This window comes from Humulus lupulus, chromosome 3 (assembly GCF_963169125.1).
Source record: "Humulus lupulus chromosome 3, drHumLupu1.1, whole genome shotgun sequence".
Classification (NCBI taxonomy): domain Eukaryota; kingdom Viridiplantae; phylum Streptophyta; class Magnoliopsida; order Rosales; family Cannabaceae; genus Humulus; species Humulus lupulus.
Window position 1 is genome coordinate 42,627,733 of NC_084795.1, and position 23,118 is coordinate 42,650,850.

General features: G+C 37.5%; 1 long non-coding RNA gene across 1 annotated transcript; it reads right to left on the reverse strand.

Annotated features, from left to right (window-relative positions):
* Window positions 1-15,905: 15,905 nt before the first annotated feature.
* Window positions 15,906-17,895, reverse strand: LOC133821085 (uncharacterized). Its single transcript, XR_009887304.1, has 5 exons — window positions 17,653-17,895; window positions 16,922-17,036; window positions 16,756-16,836; window positions 16,547-16,571; window positions 15,906-15,937 (listed from the first exon to the last, which is right to left on the reverse strand). It is a non-coding gene; the product is annotated as an uncharacterized LOC133821085 (long non-coding RNA).
* Window positions 17,896-23,118: the final 5,223 nt, after the last annotated feature.

Sequence of the window (23,118 nt, forward strand, 5' to 3'; positions counted from 1 at the left end):
CTCCCGAGTCGGCGGCAACCCTGGTAAGTCGTCAGGAAATGCTTCTGGGAATTCCTTTACCATGCGGACGTCTCCAACCTTTAAAGGTGTTTCCTTTATCACATCCGTGACGCTGGCTAAGAATGCATGAGATCCTGTTTCTATCATCCTCTGAGCTTTGAGAGACAAAATAAGCGGTGTGCGTATTCCTGAAACTTGTCCCATAAAGCATCGTCTTTGACCGTCAGGAGTTTCGAACATCACTTTCTTGCTAGCGTCAACTTCTCCCTGGGTTAAGGCAAAGACTCTGGCAGGAACCATCTTATTGTCTCTTTTCTCCTCTGGCTTGAGCTAGGGACATTGCCTCATTTGGTGACCTTCCTGACCACAGTTGAAGCATCCCTTAGTGTTTGCACGACACTCACCAGGATGTTTCTTTTGGCACTTAAAGCATTGCGGGTATTCAACATAACCTGACTTATTGCCTCCATTGTTTGTCCGTGCGCTTTTATCGTTGTCGGGCTGCTTGTTGTCAGGATGTCATCTCTTCTGACCATTATTGTTGCTGGACTGATGGTTGTTGTAGTGGTTGTTTTGACCATTCTAAGAATGACTCTGCTGCTTAGGCTCAGGCTTACTGGCCTCCTCTTTACTAACATTCGCCTGAAGCCTTTCTACTTCTATAGTCGTTTCTAGAACATCGACATACGTAGTATTTCCCGGGTTTTCTAGCTTAACACCTAGCTCAATCTTTGGTCTAAGTCCTCTAACGAACTTGGTAACCCTTAAAAAGTCAGTTGGAACCAACTCTGGTGCAAACTTAGCTAATCATTTGAATTGCCGAGCATACTCTGCTACCGTCAAGTTTCCCTACTTCAGACTAGCAAACTCCTCGACCCTTGTAGCGATGACTGCCGAGTTGTAGTACTTTTTGTTGTACAGCTCCACAAATCTGGTCCATGTCATGGTGGCGACATCGTGAGTCTGCTGAACTAAGTCCCGCCATATTCTAGCATCTTTCTTAAGCAGAGACGAAACACAGGATATGTGGTCTGCGTTGCTGAGATTCATGTGCGCTAGGATCGCCTCTACATTTCTGAGCCATTCTTCCACCTCGAAGGGGTCGGTTGTCCCTTTAAAGTTCAGAGCGTGTTGTTTACGAAACCGCTCATAGATTGGCTCCATGTACTAAGCTGGGTATGGTGCATAGTTCGACATTGGCCATCCCCCATAAGGACCTACTTGATGGGGTGCTTGAGCCATTTGTTGAGGCTGCGGTTGCGGCTGTGGCGGAGGCTGAGTCTGTTGTCGCTGTTGCTGCAGCTATTCCTCCACTTGCTATCGTAGTCTGGAAATTTCTGTAGTGTTATCAACCGGTGGCGGTGGTGCACTTCAGTTAGCAGCAGTAGTGGTAGTACGCGGTCCCCTTCTGCGAACTGGAGGGGCTTCATTATTTTCAAGAGCGACACTGGAGGCATTAACATTGATGCGAGCAGACCTTCTGAGCAACATCTTCAGCAGAGTTCTAACAGTCAAGAAAAACATGTTAGAACTTAACCTAATAGGCTCTAAAACAAAACCTAATCTAAGAAAACATAACTCGGACCTATTAATTATGACTTCTTATGAAAAATTATATAAGCCTTCTTTATCCTTAGGGTGGGTTTCTATACTTAGAAAAATAAGTCATCATTATTATTTTCTAAGTGTGTTTCTAATCATCTTATATGACTAAATTCTCAGGCTCGAAACTTGTCGTTGTTCCAAAGATAACCATATTGAGGGAGGGCGGGGATCAGTAAAATCGTCCCCACTACTATGGCCCCCTATCTCTCAATATATAACCCGGTCCATTGATTTGTATCCACCCTCACCGAACTTGGTCATTATTTATTATGATTGTCAAAAAAATCAAACTCATACATGTCATTCAAAAATAACAATAATATTTATTTGGAAAAAGGTTTTCACTATATACAATCATAAATACAAAGATAATAAATAAAATAAATAAAGAAAATAAATGAATTTACAAATTTTCTTAACTGAAAACATAAGGCTAAAATGTTAGCTAAACACATAAACATAATAACTATAACATAAACACTTACATAGGCGGTTAGATTCGGAGCTGGAGTGTGTGTATCAAGGAGAACTTCATGCAAATGGATCGTTGCTCTAATACCAACTGTAATGACCCAACTATTTCTAAGACCTTGGTCCATTAAAAACTACTAGACTTAGCTACTACTTTTGGAGAAAACATAAGAAATAACCATAACTTTATTGAAACTCCAAAATAAATATTGTATCAATAACATAAAATTATAAATTTAAAATGTAATATGGCATGGGTACCCATTGTTTGTAAAACATAAAACATTAACTTTAAATTAATTGTTCAAAATCTAAATGCGGAATTACAAAAGAAACATAATTCAAAAGACTAAAATAAATGTCATCCTCGATCGACACGCAGTCCATTCATCCTCAACACACAAGCAAAGCTACCAAGAATCCTTCTGCCTCCATAATCATTTTCCTACATCACACTAAAAATAAAGGAGTGAGCCTAATACCCAGCAAGGAAAATCTACTAACAATCATATAACATAAATCATAAGCATAAAACTACATTATAAACCGCCAAGGCCGCTAACGGGTCGGATAAACCCAATGGCAACGAGAACAGAAATGGCACAAATGGTGGAAAACGGGCAAGCAATGAGTCGTCGGCATCTGAGAATAAACGCCCCAAAGGCAATAGATATGAGCCGAGATTCACCAACTATATGGCCCTTGTCGAAAGTCGAGCAGAGGTCTACCAGGCGACCAGCTCTAATGTTCCTTATAAGCGACCCGCACCTATAAGGAAGGATATCTCCAAGAGAGATACAACAAAATTATGTCGTTTTCACAACGACTACGGTCATGACACTAATGAGTGCAACCAATTGAAGGACGATATTGAGTTCCTGATAAGACATGGACATCTAAGGAGATATGTGCGGGCCTACACGCCAACGCTCACCACCTTTATAGCAGCTCCTGTGGCAGGCACATTACTCACCATCTGTGGCAGCCCACACCTTGCAAGGGACAATGGGAAGGCAAGGGAACGATATACTCGAACCCTACGCCACGACCAGGACATCGAGATGATGAGTGTGGAGGACTGAGCACCAAAGAAGGCTCGAACAGTGGAGGAATTGATAACCTTCTCTGAGGATGAGGCCCAGCACGTACAATTCCCACATTCTGATCCGCTGGTCATTGACGTACAAATTGTTAGGAGTATGTCCTAAAAGCATGTAAAAGACATTTGTTATTTCAATGAATAAATAAATACAATGGTTTATTATTGTTATATTTATATTATTAAATTATTGTTTGAATAATTTTGTAAATATCAGAAAAATTCCATATTCATTATTGAGGATGTGATCTTGTATTAGTATGAGAGAATTAAGATCACATGAATGAATAAAAATAGTCAACAAAAACAAATTAAAGTTAAGGAATTCTTTAATTGGGGTTGTAAGTACGGCTTGCTGAGTATCATGATGATACAAATAATCTAGATTCAGATTATTGATGTGGTAAGACATCTCGGTAAAGGTGCTTTATATAATATGATTATATATGACATGGACCGATATGAATAACAGTCTTTATCCAAAAATCATTTAATAATAAAGACCTGTAATTCAATCATAAATGATGATCATTTATAGATCAACTTAAATCCTGAGTGTTCATGAACTCCTGTTCATGTTTGTTAAATCTTTTGATTCATTCGTTAAGGTCTCTTCATAGAATGAGGCTAATGACTTTTGCTTTGGAGATTTAATATCATGGATGGCTGGGAACATGTATCAACAATACGGAATCTAATCTTTCCTAACAGATCGTATATTAGTTCCCTTAAGGGTTAATTCTGGAACTTAATTATTTTGAGCTCAAATCTATAATTAGATTATAGATTAATTATTCACTAGTGAATTACTGGTACTTAAGGAATAAGGAGTAAATTAGAAAGGTAAAATGGTAATTGTTCCATTCTAATTTATGAACTAATTAATTAGAGGGTTGAACTATTGTAAGATGGTTATATCAATGGACGACTTAAGAATAAGATTTTTGTAAAAGTATATCTATAACATAAAGAGTGCAATTCTGAATTTATAGTGGAGAAATATCATAATTAATAAATTAACTATTATAATTAAAGAGTTTAATTATTAAGTTACAATTTATTGGAGCTTAATGTTATAGGTCCATGGTCCCCGAAATGGCTTAAATAAACACTGACAAAAGTAAATACAAAAATGGGCAAAATGACTTATTTGATAAGTAAAATATTTTTCTATGCACTAAACATAATTATGTGTAATTAATTATTTGATTTAACAAAAATATAATTCATTTTGAATTAATTTATTTTTGGATATTTTGGTATTTAAATAATAATAATAAAAAATTAGGAAAAATCACATGTCCTCCTTGGCATGCGGTACACGTGTAGCACAATGCTCAGTCACTGTGCTACACGCATAAGAAGCTCTTGGTAGTTTCTTGGTTCCACAATTTGAGTTAATTAAATATTAAATAAATAATGAGATATTGTAATATGATTAAAATATTATTATTTAAACAAAATCTGATAACTGATTAGTTATTTTCAAATTGTTTAAAATAACTAATATTTTATTTTTAATATATTGGATATATTAAATATAGGATATCAGTTTTTCATAACGATAATATTCAGAGATAGAAAATATATCGTGAAATCTCTCTAAGAAAAAGAGAACAGAGATACAAGCATAGGTCACTGTTCTTCACAAACTTAGGTCCAAACTTTATCAGATCTCATGTGTTGAGAACATCTGATAAATAGATTTTGCCTATTATTTTGTATAGCGAGCCCACACTCGTTCTTTGTGTGCTGAGAACATTTTGGAAGATCTTGGTGTGAGATCTCAAGGATTTTTCCATATAAAAAGATAGCAGCAAGGAAGGACTTGAGGTCATTTTCTGTTCATATCTTTGATTCAATATATATATATATATGTATGTGAAGAAGTAGATCTAGAAATCTTGTGGGATTAAATTAATAATTTTGATTGTTGTTCTGCTGCGTATAATCTCTGAATGGATCTATAAAAACCACCACAAATTGCCAACATGATGGTTAAGAGGGTGTTGGTTGACACAGGAAGCTCAGTCAACATCCTATACAAGTCTTCACTGGAGAGAATGAAACTGTCCGTCAAGGACTTGGAGCCATGCAACAAAACCATTTATGGTTTTTCTGGCAAAGGGCTCGCCCCAACTGGGTCGATTAGGCTCCCATTTACAGCAGGTATTGCACCTGCAAACAGGACATTACTCACAACTTTCTAGTTGATTGTCCTTCAGCATATAATGTTGTAATTGGGAGGCCAATTTTGGTCGACCTGCGAGCCTTTACCTCGATATGGCACCTGGCCATGAAATTCTCAACCGACGCAGGGATGGGATGCGTGTTGGGAAATCAGCGAGAAGCGAGGGAGTGCTACAACGCCTCAATAACTAAGGGGAAGAAAGGTGTATCGAGGGAAGTTGCCGGAAAAGAGTTGCAAATGGCAACTAATGTATAAGCCCAATCAGGTGATGATGTCACCAAATAGGGCGTTGCCCAAAGTGAGGACAGAGATTTAGATGCTCACTTTAGGGATTTTGATGAAGAGATAGGACCCATCGAGGACCTTGAAGAGGTCCAACTTGATGAAGAAAATCTTAGCAAGATTGTGAAAGTTGGTAAAAACTTAAAGACAACAACGAAGCAAGCACTGGTGGAATTTTTGAGGAAAAACCAGGAAGTCTTTGCCTGGTCGCACAAAGACATTGTGGGAATAGACCCTGCAATCATTAGCCATGTCCTGAACATAGACAAGAGTTTTCCACCAGTGCAACAGAAAAGGAGGTTGTTCGACAAAGATAGATCGAAGGCTCTAAAGGAAGAAGTCGAGAAGCTTAAGGAGAATGGATTCATCAGGGTAGCATTTTATCCATCATGGGTCTCTAATCACGTGCTTGTTCCCAAGCCAAATGGCAAGTGGCGAACATGCGTGGATTTCACAAATCTTAATAAAGCCTGCCCTAAAGATTGCTTCCCACTCCCTAGAATCGACCAACTGGTCGATGCCACTGCAGGGTACGAGATTCTCTCATTCATGGATGCATACTCTGGATATAATCAGATCAGTATGCATCCTCTTGATGAGGATCACACTAGCTTTCGGACTGATACAGGGATTTACTGTTACAAAGTAATGCCCTTCGGTTTGAAAAACGCGGGTGCGACTTACCAGCGACTGGTCAACCACATGTTTAAGAAGCTGATCGGCACAAACATGGAAGTATATGTCGAGGACATGCTGTTTAAGTCGAAGAAGGCAGAAGGGCATATAGGGGACTTGCAAGAATGCTTCAATGTCTTGAACAAATATCAGATAACGCTAAATCCCCTCAAGTGCTCCTTTGGAGTAGGATAAGAGAAGTTCTTGGGATTCATAGTAAACTCGCGAGGAATTGAGGCCAATCCTGAGAAGATCAAAGCCCTGGTCGATATGAAATCATCAGTAAAGATCAAGGATGTTCAAAGCTTGACCGGAAGAATTGCTGCTCTCAGTAGATTTATTTCCAAATCGACGGAAAAATGCGTCCCATTTTTTAATCTACTCAGAGGCAACAAGAAATTTGAATGGACGGAGGAGTGCGAGTAGGATTTTCAAGCTTTGAAAACGCACATGTCGCAACCACCGATTCTATCAAAGCCAGTTGATAAAGAAACTTTGTTCATCTGCTTGGCGATCACAGAATACGCTGCTAGTGCTGTCCTAGTAAGAGAAGAGGAAGGCGTGCAGAAGGTAGTTTATTACGTAAGCAAGAGGCTAATAGGAGCGGAGCTGCAATATCCACCTATTGAAAAATTAGCCTATTGCTTAATCTTAGCCTCCAGGAAGCTGCGGCCCTACTTCCAAGCTCACCCAATCATAGTTTTAACCGACCAACCTCTACGGCAAGTTCTGCAAAAACCTGAAGCCGCAGGACGATTGTTGAAATGGGCAGTCGAACTTAGGAAATTTGATATCTCTTACATGCCACGAGTAGCGATAAAAGGACAGGCTCTGGCCGATTTTGTCGCAGAACTCACTGGGCTTTCAGATAGCATGCAGCGTGAAGGGTCTGAAGAACCCGAGCCTCGAAACTAAACTCCCTCATGGAAGTTGTTCACAGACGGTTCTTCTAATGAGCACCACACAGGAGCAGGAGTGATTTTGATAACGCCTAAGGGACATCGATTCCACTGCGCAATCAGGTTCGACTTCACTGCTTCTAACAACGAAGCTGAGTATGAAGCACTGCTCGCTGGATTACGGCTAGCCAGAGACATGCACATAGAATCGCTTGATATCTACAGTGACTCCCAACTGCTGGTCAATCAAGTCAGTGGAGAATATTAGGCCCAAGGCTTAAAAATGGTTGCTTACTTAAATAAAGCAAAGGATCTATTGGCGCAGTTTGACAAGTACACCCTCTAGCAAGTACCTCGTGACCAGAATTCAAATGCTAACGCCTTGGCCAAATTAGCAAGTGTGAAGGATGGTGACACTCTGAACATAGTGTCAGTTGAGCGATTATCTGCACCAAGCATCCAAGCAGAGGAGACCTCTTTGGTGATCCAGGCGGCCGATACATGGATGGTACCTTACACAAGGTACCTGACGCAAGGTGTGTTACCGACGGACAGAAACAAAGCTAGGACTCTTCAGCGGCAGTCTGCTAGGTATATCTTGGTTGATGGAATCTTGTACCGAAGGGGATACTCAATGCCACTCATCAGATGTATTTCGAAAGATAAGGCCAAAGAATTGATGAAAGAGGTCCACGAAGGTTTTTGTGGGGACCATGCTGGGGGGCAGAGCTTATCAAAAACGATCCTAAGGCAAGGATAATTTTGGCCATCAATGAATGAAGACTCAATGGAATTCGTGCGGAGATGTGACAAATGCCAGAGGTTCTCAAAAATTCCACAAGCAGCCCCTAATGAGCTAAAACAGATGCAAAGTCTGTGGCCGTTCGCAGTCTGGGGTATAGATTTAATCAGATTTCTGCCCACAGGAAAGGGCGGCGTCAAGTACGCTATGGTTGTCATTGATTACTTCAAAAAATGGGTCGAAGCCAAGCCACTTGCAACCATAATGACCAAGAAAGTGCTAGATTTTGTGGTTAAAAACATTGTGTGTCGCTATGGATTGCCAAGAAAATTTGTCTCAGACAATAGCACGCAATTTGATAGTGATCTGTTCATGGATTTTTGCGACCAACATGGAATTATCAAGAGCTTTTCTTCAGTCACTCATCCTCAAGCAAATGGACAAGTCAAAGCAGTCAATAAAACGTTAAAGGATACTCTAAAGAAAAGGCTTGAGGAAGCAAAGGGGGCATGGCCGAAGCAATTTCCTGAAGTCCTTTGGTCGTATAGAACTTCCCATCGAACAGCTACAGGCCATACTCCATTCTCCCTAGCTTATGGATATGAGGCCATGTTGCCTGTTTAGTTAGATCCCCCATCGCACCGGAGAATGACGTACGAGCAAGGCTCTAATAGCCAACTATTGATGGAGTCCCTGGATTTGATCGATGAAAAGTGTGAGCAAGCCTAACTCCGAGTAGCAGCTTATCAGCAAAAGGTCGCCAGGTATTTTAATTCTAAAGTACGTAAAAGGAAATTTAGTGTCGGAGATCTAGTACTTCGAAGGGTTTTCCTTAACACCCACGACCAGGCTGCTGGAGTACTTAGACCTAATTGGGAAGGACCATACCAGATTGAAGAAGTCCTCCATCCAGGCACCTATAAACTTGCTCGCTTAAATGGAGATCTCATTCCTCACTATTGGAATGGAGAACACCTGCGCAAGTACTATCAATAAATGATTCTTCTTAAAGAATTGGCTTGTATTAATTTTACTTTTTACAAGTTATGAAAAAGGGTTAGTCATTTTATGTGACTAATCGCTTATAAGTGTAAGATCATTTCGGTGATCACTCGTACAGACATGATTTGTCCATTTATTACGAGAAATATAAGGGACTGTGCATAGCCATTCATTCTTGCCAATTATTGTATTTATTACAAGTATTTGCTCATTACGTGTGTTGTTTTGCTATATTATCACTTTAAATTCTTTGCTACAAGCAGTAATGTTCGATCAGGTTTTGGTTAAGGCAAGTGACCAAGGACCTAAAGCTCCTCAATCACTTGGGGGTATATAAGGCATCTAGTAAGCAAAGCATATCGAAAGTTATGTAAACACATGAGCAAAATAAGTGAAAGCATGCTAGGGTACTTAGAGTATTTTTCAAAATTTTGTATTTTGTTAAATCAAACCAAAGTACTATGCTAGGTTCGGTCATGCGAACCGATGTATAATAAAACGCAAATATTATAATATCAAAAGGAATCCCTTTACACCGTGAGTGGTAACTGCTTAGATGTAATTGTTTGTTAAAAGTAAAAGCTGCCCATGGAGCAATAAAAAATAAAAGTTAAAACATTGTTTTTACATCACAACCCGCAGGTCACATATTTAAAAGATAAAAGAAAGAAAAATAAAACGACTACGAGGTTAGAGGATCTTTAGGAGTGTTCTGGTCGACAGTAGCGTCAGCTTTGTTTCTGCGCCATCAATCCCTGTTGCTAAGGAAATTTCTGGGAAAGCGGGAGTTTTGGCTCTTTCTTCTTCCTCCAGGTGAATGGTGCATCGGGTCATGAAAGTTCATATTAGGCGCTCAGACAGATAGCTGAAGTCAGCCTTTTGATTGTGCTTCCAAAACTTGTAGAAGCAAAGGTGGGTGGCTTCCTTATCCTTCTCCATGTTTTTGACATTAGCCTCTTCAAGCTCCTTAACGCGCCCCTCCAAATCCTCCGTCTCCTTCCTGCTCGCAATCAGATCAAGCTCGAGTTGTCTGGCCTCTTGGTAGTTGAGTTTGGCATTCTCCCTGAATTTTTCTTTGTCTTCATTAGATTTGTTCAGGGCAGCCCGGTTCTCCAACAACTCTTTGGTCAGTTGGGCTTTCTGCTCGCGCAGTTCATCATTCTGTTTGGTCAGATCTGTGTTTTTCTCGAGCAGGTCAGCATTCTTCCCCTTGAGCACCTTCACTGCCTCGGTGTGCCTGTTATCAAAGTCTTTAGTCTGGATGACCAAAGTACCCGTGCGGCGCCAACTAGCAGTAATAGTCAGCAATCCCTGCGATCAGATAAAAGAAGTAAGATGATGGCTGAAATTAGCAGAGTAAAATGACTCAACAATAGAAAAAAAAAACTTACACTGGCTATCTCGTTCAGCCCTCGGTTTATTATTTGGTCGGCTTCCATGGAGCTGGTACCGATGATGGCCTCCTGACTGCGTTTATGCTTGGAGAGTTTGTATATTCTTTCCCTGGCAGAACTAACCACGGCGCTGGCCAGAGTGTCTTCGGGGTGTGTGTGGTGTGACTAGACGGTAGGAGTTGGAGGAGTAGAGTGTTGGTTGACCGGTGCATTTGATGACGGCTGGTTGAGTGGAGAAGGAGATGGCATTGTTTCCTTTGTGGGAGGCGGCATGGCTTCCTTCGAAGGAGCAGCTGCTGAAGGACCCTCAATCCGGGCCTTCTTGGAAGTAGTTTTGCTGCTTTCTCTGCGAACCCTCTTGCTGTCTTTCTTCCTACTCGAGGGAGTAGCAGCGGTGATGTAGTGATCGAACACGTCATCATTCGACATATCTGCATGTAAGGAAACATTGCGGGCAGTGAGACAATATATATATAGATGGAGCTAAAAAGGAAAGGAAGGAAATTATAAGTAAAGTACCCGTGCTACAACTATTGGTCGCTACATTACTTACTGAACAACTGCTACCCTCACTTACTGCCTGGAAGAAATCTAAACCTAAGTTTGGAGTATACTTAAAGTTGTCGTCCCCGTCAAATAAGTGCAAGGAATTGGAAAACTATCTAAGAATGAGAAAACAGTACCGTTCTCATCTGAGGACTCGTCGATGGGTGCAGGAGGTTCGAAAACTTTCTTTTTTCCCTTCCCTGTAAAGGCAGGGGGAGCAGCTGCTCGCGGGGTGCTGGAGGGTTCCTTGATTATCACTCCAGTCATCCTCCTCCTTTGAGGTTGCGACACATCTGGGTGCTGCTCGGGAATCTCCTCGCCGGTGGCACTCCCCACCGTTGACTCCCTCACATCCTGGTGAGGTGCCAGAAGCCCGACGACCCTCAGGTTAGCTTCTGTGACCAGCTGTTTAACGCTCTTCGCTATGTCAGTCATGCTGGCCAAGAGTGCTGCTCGGACTTCCATGTCTGGAGTGGGAGCCGGTCGCAGCCATGGACCTGAAATACGCTAAATCTCTAAGGGGAATGCAGAAAAAATTAAAGGCAAATAAACGACCAGGAGAGCAAAGATATTACCTCCTTGAGCGAATGCCAGGTTGTTGGCGACCATGTTGGTGGTCAAAAAGTACTCTAGATGGTACTTCCCCACATTGGATATAAAAGTGGTATCACTCAGGAAAGTGCAAGTCGTTTCTTGGTGGCAAAAATGAAAGAACCCCGTATTTTCTTGGTTGGGGTTGGATTTTAGGTCGAACATGCAGTTGACCTCGTGTGGCGTAGGGACAGGCCACTTCTTATGACTATAAAGGATATAGAGTGCAGAGAACATTCTATACCCATTTGGGGTTATTTGGAAAGGAGCGACCCCAAAATAGTTGGCCACTCCTTGGAAGAAAGGATGGAGAGGCAGGATCGCTCTTGCCTCAATATGGTACCTCGACCACGCGGTGAAGGCGCCTCCGGGCAGATTCGCCCGTTGGTCTCTGGTCGGTTGAACTAAAGCTATCCCAGGAAGTATGTACTTCCTAAGATAGTTGGCTATCATCCTAACCGAAATCTAGCTAGGGGGAGAGACGTACCATTCGATATCTGGTCGAATGACATTTCGAAGTTGGGCTTGACTTTGGATTTCTGGGTCGGGGGTATTTTCTTCTCGACCACTGGTCGAAGGAATTTTAGCCTCAGGAGCAAGCTGATTTGAAGGAGGAGTGGGAGGTTTCTTTTTCTGGGCTTTGGACTTTACTCGACCCATGTTTTAAGGTGGGGGCGATGGATTGTTCGGGATGGCGCGAGAAAAAGGGATCTCTGGGATCAGCAGCGATGGTTGATCCTCGTCCTCAAGCAATTGGGCCAGCAAATCGTCATCGATAGGCCTCTCACCTCCCCATGGATCTTGCATGAAAATCTGCGAACAGAAAAGGGGAGATGAGAATCTATGGCCTAAAAAAAACTTGTGTTTAAAAGTTGGAATAGCGCTGCTCGTGTATAAAAGTTAAGATTTTATACGACCAGCAACATTCCAACAAAAAAACACTATATTTCAAGCGAACAATTTGAAAAATGGATTAAAAAGCAGAAGTGAAAAGTTTTTCAGGAAAAACTTTTTGACTTTGAAAGGGCGGGAAAAACCCAGTTTTTTCTACGTGTTCAGAAATCGAATTTTTACTTCGATTTCACGCCCTAAGTTAAATATCCTAACTACCAAACTAATTCTTAACCCCTATAAAACATTATTTCACTACCATATCAAACGCATATCAGTATAATTGTCTACCCCGAAGAAATTTTCCAAGGACAGTCGAGGATACTCAGAACCCAGGATACGAAACAGGTAAAATCTAGTTTTGCATGGCATTTTAAACGGCTGAAGAGGTTGATAAACTTACTTGAATAAAGGATGAAGCGAGTCTATGAAACACTAAGTCGAGTGAGTGGGCAGAAACTTCATGAAACGCTGGAACCGTTTGGGTTTTCTGGGCTCTGAGTATGGAGTTCTTCCGAGTTCTTGAAAAAGAGAAGATAAGTAAAAAGTAAAAAAGTGATCTTGGGGGATTATTTATATTGATCGCGGCACTGTAAAAGAGGTAATCATGGAATTACTTTTTTATAAGCATGGGGAAATGCAATCGCCGTCAGACAAATTTTTGGGAAACCAAAAAGACTTGATTGGACATGATTGGTTACCTTTCTCGAGAAGACACGGGCGGCTCTGATAGATTTGGTGGGGTACGCGAAGGGTCGGTTTCCTAAGTTTACTTTATGCTGGTCGCAGCAAAATAAAAATTTCTCCTGATGACGTGGCAAGAACTTATTACACGTGGTTGGCACGTGGCAGCTTCAGAATGAAGAGGTGTTGTTCGCCTATCGACCAGCTCCCTGTTGCTTCATCAGATCTTGCGGATAGATGCAACCAGTCTGGTCGCATGCTTCATTTTCTTTCCTTTAAAGATTGTAATTTTGTAATAACTACATTGATTATTTCCTCTTTATTGCTTTGATACGCTGAGATTAGGGATAATTAAGGCCCATTGGCCCATGTAACCCCCTTGAGCCAATAAATATGAATGAGATGGCTCAAGGAAGGGACTTTTGAATATTTTCTCTGGATAACTCATTAGGAAAAGCGTAAGTGAGATTATTGACGGTTTTGTTGTAATTTTCCTAAGGCTTGTGAAACTCAAGAACCCTAGTTCTTTGATCACGGCATTGGGATTCAACTTCAATAATAACACTAAGTGAACGTAGGTCATTACCATTGATTGGGGCCGAACCACTATAAATTATTTGTGTCATTTCTTTACCATTTGATTCCATTCTTGACCATTATCTCATTCCTTGTCGTAATTCTGACTCCGTGTCGTTGGCCAAATCGAGGGTCAACACCTAACGAAATAAAAGAATTAATTGATTTAGGAAATAATCCTTATAATTTTGTTAATAAAATACATCTTTTAATAACCGGAGAAGATCCTAATAGTGGATTATTAAGTGTTCAACAAGATGCTATGAAAAAACTAGAACAAATATATATTAGGGATTGGAAATATATTAAAGTTTATATTAATGATTTTGTAAAATTAGAAAGTATTTCAGGAAATGTTATTAATAGTGAATTAGGAGATAAAATGCTAATAAAATTACCTAGAGCTTTAGGAACAAAAATAGTAAATTCATGGAATAATAACATGGCACACACTAGAAATACGACCGTGGATAGTTTAAGTATTAGAGGAAATTTTAACCTAAAACATTTAGTAGATAAATGTACTTTTATCCAAATACAAAAACAATTAAAAGGAGACAATTTTAGTTTTTGTATTAATATATTTACTCCACAACAATATGGAATAAAAGATAGAGAGTATAAACCAAGACATAATAAAAAATATAAAGGAAATAAAAAGTATTATCAATTAAGACGAAGTAACGCTAAAAGACATTTTCTTCAAAAGGTAGACATGTAAGAAGATATAATGATAAACGAGATTATTGAAATAAAATAACATGTTTTTCTTGTGGAGAGATAGGACACGTCTCTACTAGTTGTAGAAAGAAAAATAATAATTTTAGTAGAGAAACAATGTTAGTAGAACAATTTAATATGGATTTCCTTAATGTTGAAGGCGATATGTCTGATACAGAAAGTATTTATAGTATAAAAGAAATAGACCTAGACCAAATTATAGAAGAACAAAATAATAGTTCAGATGAAGAAGAATACCCTGTTAATATAAATCCAGAATATGAGATATTAAATGAATTTATGGATATTGAAGAATGTATACATAACTGGGAAACAAATAAGGGAAGCTTAGAAAGAGCCTGTAGTAATTGTAAATTCTACCCCAACTATAGTAAACGAGCAAAATGTAGTAACTGTTTTGAAAAATTGTGCATTAAATGTATTAACAATTTATATCAAACTAATATAGGAGAAGTCAGTCAAGTTAATAAAATTAATGAAAATTTAATAATAGAAGAAAGAATTAGAACACTTGAAAATAGAGTAGCACAATTAGAAGAAGAAATAATAAATTATCAACAAATTAATAATACCATAAATAATCAAGAAAAGCAAACTGAACTAATAGATGTTATACCTTTAGTTTGTAATTCTAGTAATCTATACAATCTAAAAATAAAATGATTATTCATCCATAAAGATATAAAAATAGAAATAATCTATTTTATTAACACAAGATGTAGTTCCGTAGTAATGGATAGTACACTAATACCTATAAAATATTGGAAAACATCTACACTACAAGAAAAAAGGCTTTTAATAACACCAAAAATATGTTATCAAAACATACCATAACACTTTTTGATGTGTTAAGACCGACTATGTTATCGTAAGTTAGGGTACTCTACATAACACTTTATCATTGTTACACAGATGTGTTATTATACTGTCAACGATAACACACTTTCTGTGTTATTTTAATAAATAGATAAGTGTTTAATTATATTATTTATAGTCAATTATATAACACATTTCAATACTTATAAATTTGTGTTATACTATACTTTAGTATAACACATTTTTTGTGTTATACTACACTTTAGTATAACACATTTTTTGTGTTATATAATGAAGTTTGCATAACAAAATTCTTTACTTATAAAAAGTGTTATTGTAATAGATATTATAACATATTTTTCATATTATTTTAATATTTAGATAAGTTTAAATTCTCATTATATATTCACTTATATAACACTAATTTATTCTATTATATTTTTATTTTTTATTTATATAATTAAAATTAACTTTCTAATATATACTAGCATCATCAAATGAACTTGATTTTCAAATAACAAAAAGTAAAAACATTCAACATTGTATTAACAATCCACAAATTAGTTTAAAACATTCAACACTGCCATCAACAACAAAATATTCTTTAAGTACTCAAGTAGTCTTAAATATTCAATATATTGAAAAGTTACTACTTTCAGCGCAAAACATTCTACAGCTGCCCAACACAAAGCCTTCAAAATTAAGTATCATTTTCTATTTCGCTTGTCACATCTGCAAAATAAACAAAGAAATATTTCATTGTTATTATCTAGCATCACAAATTACTTCAAGAAAAATTCTATGGAAATTATTTCCAAGAGAGGACACCACATGCAAAATAATGAATTCACAACTACACCAAAGCAAACAAAGAAACCAAACACTATACTTTTTTTTTTTTGAAAAAGGTCACATGGCCTTTTATTATACTGTAAGTATGACAAAAATATGAATTGTCACTACCCCAAACCTAATTTTTTTTGTCAACAATAAAATAAGGGGCCAAAACATGATTAGAATGGTAAAATGAGACACTTGAAAGTTAAAAGGGCCAAAGTTAGAATGGTAGTGCATAAAAAAAAAGGGGCAATGGAGACTCGAGTATATCCACAACAGCAAAAAAGCCACAGCCAACAGCAGATCATAAAAAGTTCTGTAATGCTCTTTTTTAATGCAAAACGAATGTCTATAGTATACACTTTTAAAGTCTAGGTATGCAGTATGCACCTTACAAATGAATTATTTGCTAATCCATGAACAATTTAAAAAAGCTTAATGGAAGTTTGCCTGAGAACTAATGAGACAAGATAGGGGAAAAAACTAAATAAATAAATTCAATACCTTCCAAAAGCCTCCCCACCAAAACCTATATAAAAAAGTAACAAGAGACAGAAAAAGTAAAAGGGAATTAGACGCGTGTACAAAAAGTATCATAAGAAACTCAAGTTAACATAGCAACTAATGCAATTCCATTCCAGCCATGTACTTAATAATATTGTCTATTCCTTATAAAGTCTATAATACAAATGCATATTTGTATGTATGCTTACCTTCCTCCAAGGCTACTGTTTAATGCTTTTAACAGCCATGGCTTTGGCTTCTGAGATTCTTTAACCCAACATTCTTGGAACCTGCAAAAGGTATAAAAATAATGATGTAACCTTTATCAGTTAAATTCTATTGACAAGAAACTATAAGGTACGAATGACTGCATACTTAGCATTCAGTGTTTCTATTCTATCCCAAGTATCTAACTTCCACACTTCCTTCTCTGTTATTGGTCTTTGATATGCACGCTGCATAAGGGGATTCATCCAACCAAAGAATGTTCCTGGTAAAAGAAAACACAGTCGAGATACGAATTAATAGATACAACATGAAAGAGGAATGATCAGCAGATGCAACAACTGTAGGACAGATGAAGATAGAATAAGCTCTGCCTCACTGTATATTTTACTCCATAGAGAAGCAGAGATTAGTTCAAAATATGTCATTTTATTGAAATGACATTTAATCACTCTCTTATTATTATTTAACATCAAACCTACATCTCAATGGTTTAAAACAAATTTGAAAGTACATATTTGAAAAATGGTTTATAATAAAATTTTAATATGAAAAGAAAATAAAAGTAGTCATATTTACACAACCTCAATGATAATACATAGTACATACCCCTATAGAAAAAAGAATAAAAAAATAGCAGTGTCAGGGTGAGACTACATTGGTACACATTTCAGTGGGTCAGTATAGCCCAAATACAAGTGCACCATTTTGGCAGTCGAACATAATTGTCCAGCCATCCAGTGGAGCCAAAATAGACAATACCCTTGCTCAGCCCAAAAAATAAGAAGCCACGTATATAATACTGTATGTATGAAAAGAACTAAGTTTATAACAATTCAAAGATGAATTTTTTTTTCTTTACTGAACTTAAAATGACATACTTGAAATTATATTGGTGTGCCTCTCAGGACATATCTGCTCCCCTGTAGGAAGCTCTTCATATGCAGCATCATCAACAATAGACCCCTGTGTAATTTCCCCAAAATCACAATGCTACACTCAAAGATCAAGACAGGAGCAATATTTCCACAATACATAATAGAATTAACCAAAGATGGCAACTCAAGAGGAACAATTCACAAATGCAACTGAACCAATCCAAGGTACATAAAAATATTACCCAGAAAGATCTACAAAGGAGCAGCTCGGTAGTGGTGGAACGAAATTGGGGCTCGGGTTGTGGTGTTGCTTAACCAGGAGCTCACAAACCTTAATAAAGGGGGTGAATTAAATAATACTAAGCTAACCTGGTTGGGCACCAAGCTCTATAACATGCAACTTTTATGTAATTTGGCCAGCATTAAAAGTCTTTGTTGCAAAGGAAATGAGAGTAGAAGGATTCTCATTCCCTGGAACCTGTATAAATTCGACAATCAATCAACAAATATGCATATATGATATGCATACCAAGTGTGATCAAAAGCAAGAGAATTAAGAGAGATAAAGAGAGGGAGAAGTTAATTTACGCACTTTAAATTGTGCAAAAGCAGCAGCATGAGCTTCCAGAGCTTGACTTCTCTATTGTTCCACTGAAAAGAGTTGCATATTCCCTTTAACCAAAATTTGCCTCTGCAAACAGAGCAGATAAATAAATCAAGTACAAGAAATAGGAAAATTAAAGCTCAGAGCCTGCCAAGCAATCAATAAGGTATTAAAGCATGTTACAGGAAAATTCAAAAGGACCATTTGGACAAGGCTCTTTGGCAGTAACTAGTTACAGGAGAAGCAGTCCCTTCTATTCCAACTACATGGATTACATCATTACAAATGTAACATATAAATACCAAGATCATCAAATATATTGGCTTGATGAGGATTTCCCTATGAAAAATCTATACATAAAGCATATCTGCATATGAGTATCAATCTACTAAATGATGTTACAATATATAAGAACATACCCCAGGAGCACCAGTGGCAATTCCAATCAAAACCAACCACTTTTTCAGAAGGGTCACATCGATAGTTTATTATCTGATTGTTTGCCAGATTATGTCTACCAATGTTTGCTTTAGTTTACTTGCCGTGTCATTTATTACAAGTCCAACACCATACGGATAAGTCATGAGTAAGTTCTCACCAAATTACATCTACCAATATTTGATGTATCATAATACTTTTTCAATACTATTATATTCATATGTTATGGAAAGAGGTATTTGGTGTATTTATGGAAAGGGGTATTTATGCTTATTTCGAATTTCCTTAAATAACACCCCTTAAAAAATAAATTAAAATTAAAATTAAAAAACATCAAAATACACTCAATATATGATTCTAAAGAGCTGCCAAAATGGGAACCAAAATATAACACAAACAAACCTGAGTGGATAAAACAATAGTAAGAAAGCATGGGAACAAAACAGCTACTAATGTGGGCATCACTTTATCGTCCAAGTCATCAGAGAGAAGAGCCAAGCACCTCAAAGCTCCATGATCTACAACATTTAGAAGCAAATCATGCATCTTTCATATGTAAAAGCCATAAAACTCTTAAATATGAAACAAATAACAAACAATAACTTGCAACACTTGAGCAAGTTAAAATCCCTAATAGCCTAGATTTAAAATTGTCATAATATAGTACACACTTAGAGGTTATTGTTGTCAATGTAATAGAAGTTGTAATAATAGAAAAACAACAAACAAGACAGCTCAGCACCAGTTGTTGCTAGACAAGCCTAATAGATGATGTGTATGTTAAAAACAGAAATTAAAATCACAGTATATGACATGTGATGCATTTTTGAGCTTCCTGATTCAAGCCAAAGCTTATATTGATGCAATAATTAAGGCCACCAAGTACTTTGACTTGGCCAAATCATGTAACTAAGGAACCTTATCAATTTCTTTCAAAATGATTTTAAGGAGAATGTGACAACAACCTCATAGTAAAACTTCAAATCCTGAGAGATTAATATATGTTCTCAAAGCAAATATTTAAAATTTAAAAAGCATTAACATAGACCAAGTAGTAGAAAATTATTGTATTTAAAACCACATAAACAAAGGTCAGTAAGAAAAATGACGGAATACTTACCTCCATCCCTATTTGTCTGGTCATTAATTAACTTCAGGAGAAATGGCAACAAGTCAGGCCAATCCTCTGGCCAATCTTGAAGTGCAATCGTTGTAATAGCCATACTAATTGCAGTGCACATTTTCTATAAGAGTCATCCAGTGACAACAATAGAAGTCTGCGTATCCTTTCCTAAGTGTGTAAACATGTCCTAATTAGCCTTGGAACTCTTAAGATATAATATACAGAAATTATGACCTCATTTTTTTTATGAATTACAAACTCTCTCACAACTAAAATTATTGCTCTGAAATATTTTGAATCTTTTTTTTTTCTTTTTCTTTTTTCAAGGGAGGGGTTAAGTAATTATATTTTGGGAACATGTTTGAGTTGGGATGGAACCCTTCACAGCTGCATTGCCTCTGATAAATCCACATGATTTATCAATGATTCAATCAACTGTCAAAATCCATCAAACCCATTTCAAAAATTTCCCATAAACCATCATCCAAATTGAATAAAAACCCAATTTTTTTTCTAAACAATTACACATATCTCTAGAGCACTTCTCCACATGAGCTTTTTGCAAATAATTTTTGTAAAGAACGCCCTAAACTAATACTTATAAAACATTCACATAACATTGTTTATAAAAGAAAATCGCTTATTATCAAGGTCTCAGTGGGGACTTGCTTAAAACCATGCAAGTTGGCGCCATTAGTTTTAAAAGAAAACATGAACTTTTATGCAAAGTTCAAAGGAAACAAAAAATAAAATAACTGAGTCCCACTAATAATTAGGAAAGTCTCTTAAAACAAAACATAATTTAAATGGCGTTCTAAGATGATCGTTTTTCCGTCCATAGGATTACCCCACGCCATACACCCCACGATGATAGAACTCCTCACGTCACCACGAGTGCCATAAAGAAATCCTATTGCTACCTGGAAGGAAAGTAAGGGGGTGAGCTAAAAGCCCAGTAAGGAAGTACAAACAATAAGCAAGTAAGAATACAACAAATACAAACACTAACGTTCATCTAAAACATCATGGCATATCATAACATTTTCGTAACATATCATCATAGCATATCAAAACGAAATCGTACATATCATCATATCACATTCATACAACATACATGATGAGCATGGCTCGCTAGTTGTCCATGTCACCCTAATCATATTCATACAGCATACATGATGAGCATGGCTCGCTAGTTGTCCATGTCACCCTATGAGGTAAACAAGAGTCTCTGGTCCTTGAATAACCTCGGCGCGTCCGCCCTAGGAGTTACGTCTTTATATCTATAGTAACTCGTTTGATGTGTCTAACATCCATAAACATATCATATTTAACATATCATCACATTATGGCACTCATAATTCATAACAATTCATTCATACAACAGTCTTACCATTCATAGCATAAAATCATAGAATCTATCTAACTTCCTTACCTCAGGTCCAAGCTAAGAAATTTTCACAATCTTTCAACGAGCATGTACCATAATCAAAACAACATTTCTTAGGTTCATAAAATTACTATTTTTCCCATCCATACAACTCATGTGTGCATGGGTCATGCACACATAATAACAGTTACACATAACACGCAATTATTCTTAACTACACATAAAGTCATAAAATAATAATGCTCATTTTACCTATTTTACATGCATGATATTTTTATAAAATTCCCATAGTTGAATAATAAACATAATTTTGGACGTAAAAGTAGATTTGCATGTAACATGCATACGTGGGAACATTACGTAATTGCAATGTTTTTAAAAAACAATAATTCTACATTTCTTACTTTTATTGTTTTAAAATTAATAGACATATAACATGCTTTGTTTTTCTTAAAATTTCTAAGTTGAATAAATTTCTCAAAACATCATTTTATTTTATAAAATAATTTGATTTAGCTTAAAAATAAAATATGTGACAATTTCATTTATTAATCTCAAGTTACAAGAATTAACCAAAAAGCTTGGAATTAATTAAAATACCTATTTTTAATATGTTTCTTTAGAAAAAACAAATTTTAACATTGGTTAATTGTGTCACATAAATGGTGTGAGAAAATATATTTTTAAGTGTGGGAAAAATATTTTTTTATTTAAATTATTTAAGACTTAGTTTTATGTAACATAAATCCATATGTGACAATTTAAATAATCATTTTTTAAACCTTTTAAACCAAACTTTCAGCCATTATTTAATTTCTTTAAAAATCACAATAAATAGTGTACGCCCTGATTTTCCCACGGGCTGGTTAGCAGGACGAGCCTCGGACTAATCAGGTTTAGTCTGAGGTGCCCACCGGACGAAGATCCTATTTCCAGAGCAGATCTTCTCAGCTCGAGAGGGGCATCTGAAGGCCACGCCAGGAGAACAGCTCGGAATACGAGCTGTTCGTGTCGCGAGGAGCCCAGGAAGCTCTGAGCCTTTATGAAATCAACGCACGCAAGATAAACGTGCATATATCTGACATCACGTGTCTGATATCCCATTGACTTCTCGGACACGCAGTAGGAACGTGCGTGTCAGACACCCACGGATGGGTTGGGCCGTGCGGCCCATTATATCCTTCCATGCTGATTAGACCACACTTATGTGTCAGGTTTAGGAATTAATCATGAATGCCACAGAGTGGATATGACAAATGGTAAGGTCACGGGATGACCTCCCTACCAACTTCCAGGTGCCTTCTCCTATAAATATGGAGACCCTGGGAGTTGATAGAGGGTGGAAAAAATAGTCTTTGAAGGACTATATACTTTGTAAATCAAATACCCAGAGAGGATGAATAATATTGACTAGTGGAGTAGAAGGATTTTAACCTTTGAACCACTTAAAAACGTGTCTTGAGTCACCTAGTTCAATATATAAGATTTCATATCTGTGACGGTTCTATCTTGAGTGCTAATCTCTTTCTCTTCTTCTCTTAATTACCTGTTGCCGAAGAACCGCGTCAACAGTTTGGTGCTTTCATTGAGAGCAAGTTCGATTAGTACTACCGCAGACATCCAACTATGGTGACCACTCGATCCAGGCATGGTAACGAGACAGAACAGCATGATGGGCAGGAGGCCCACCAGGTTGCCATCCCTGATGAGCAAGCTCCTGAAGTCCAGCAGAGGCTGGGAAAGCAGCCGGCTGGCCAAGACGACACTGGTAGTTCAGCACCCCGGCCGCCTAATCCGAATCCATGTTATTATTCTGCGGTGGAGATGGAGAATGTTCAGCTGAGGAGCCAGTTAGCAGCAGCTGGTCAGCAAATCCAGGATATTCTGAGCCGACTACCCCCTCTCACAACAACAATT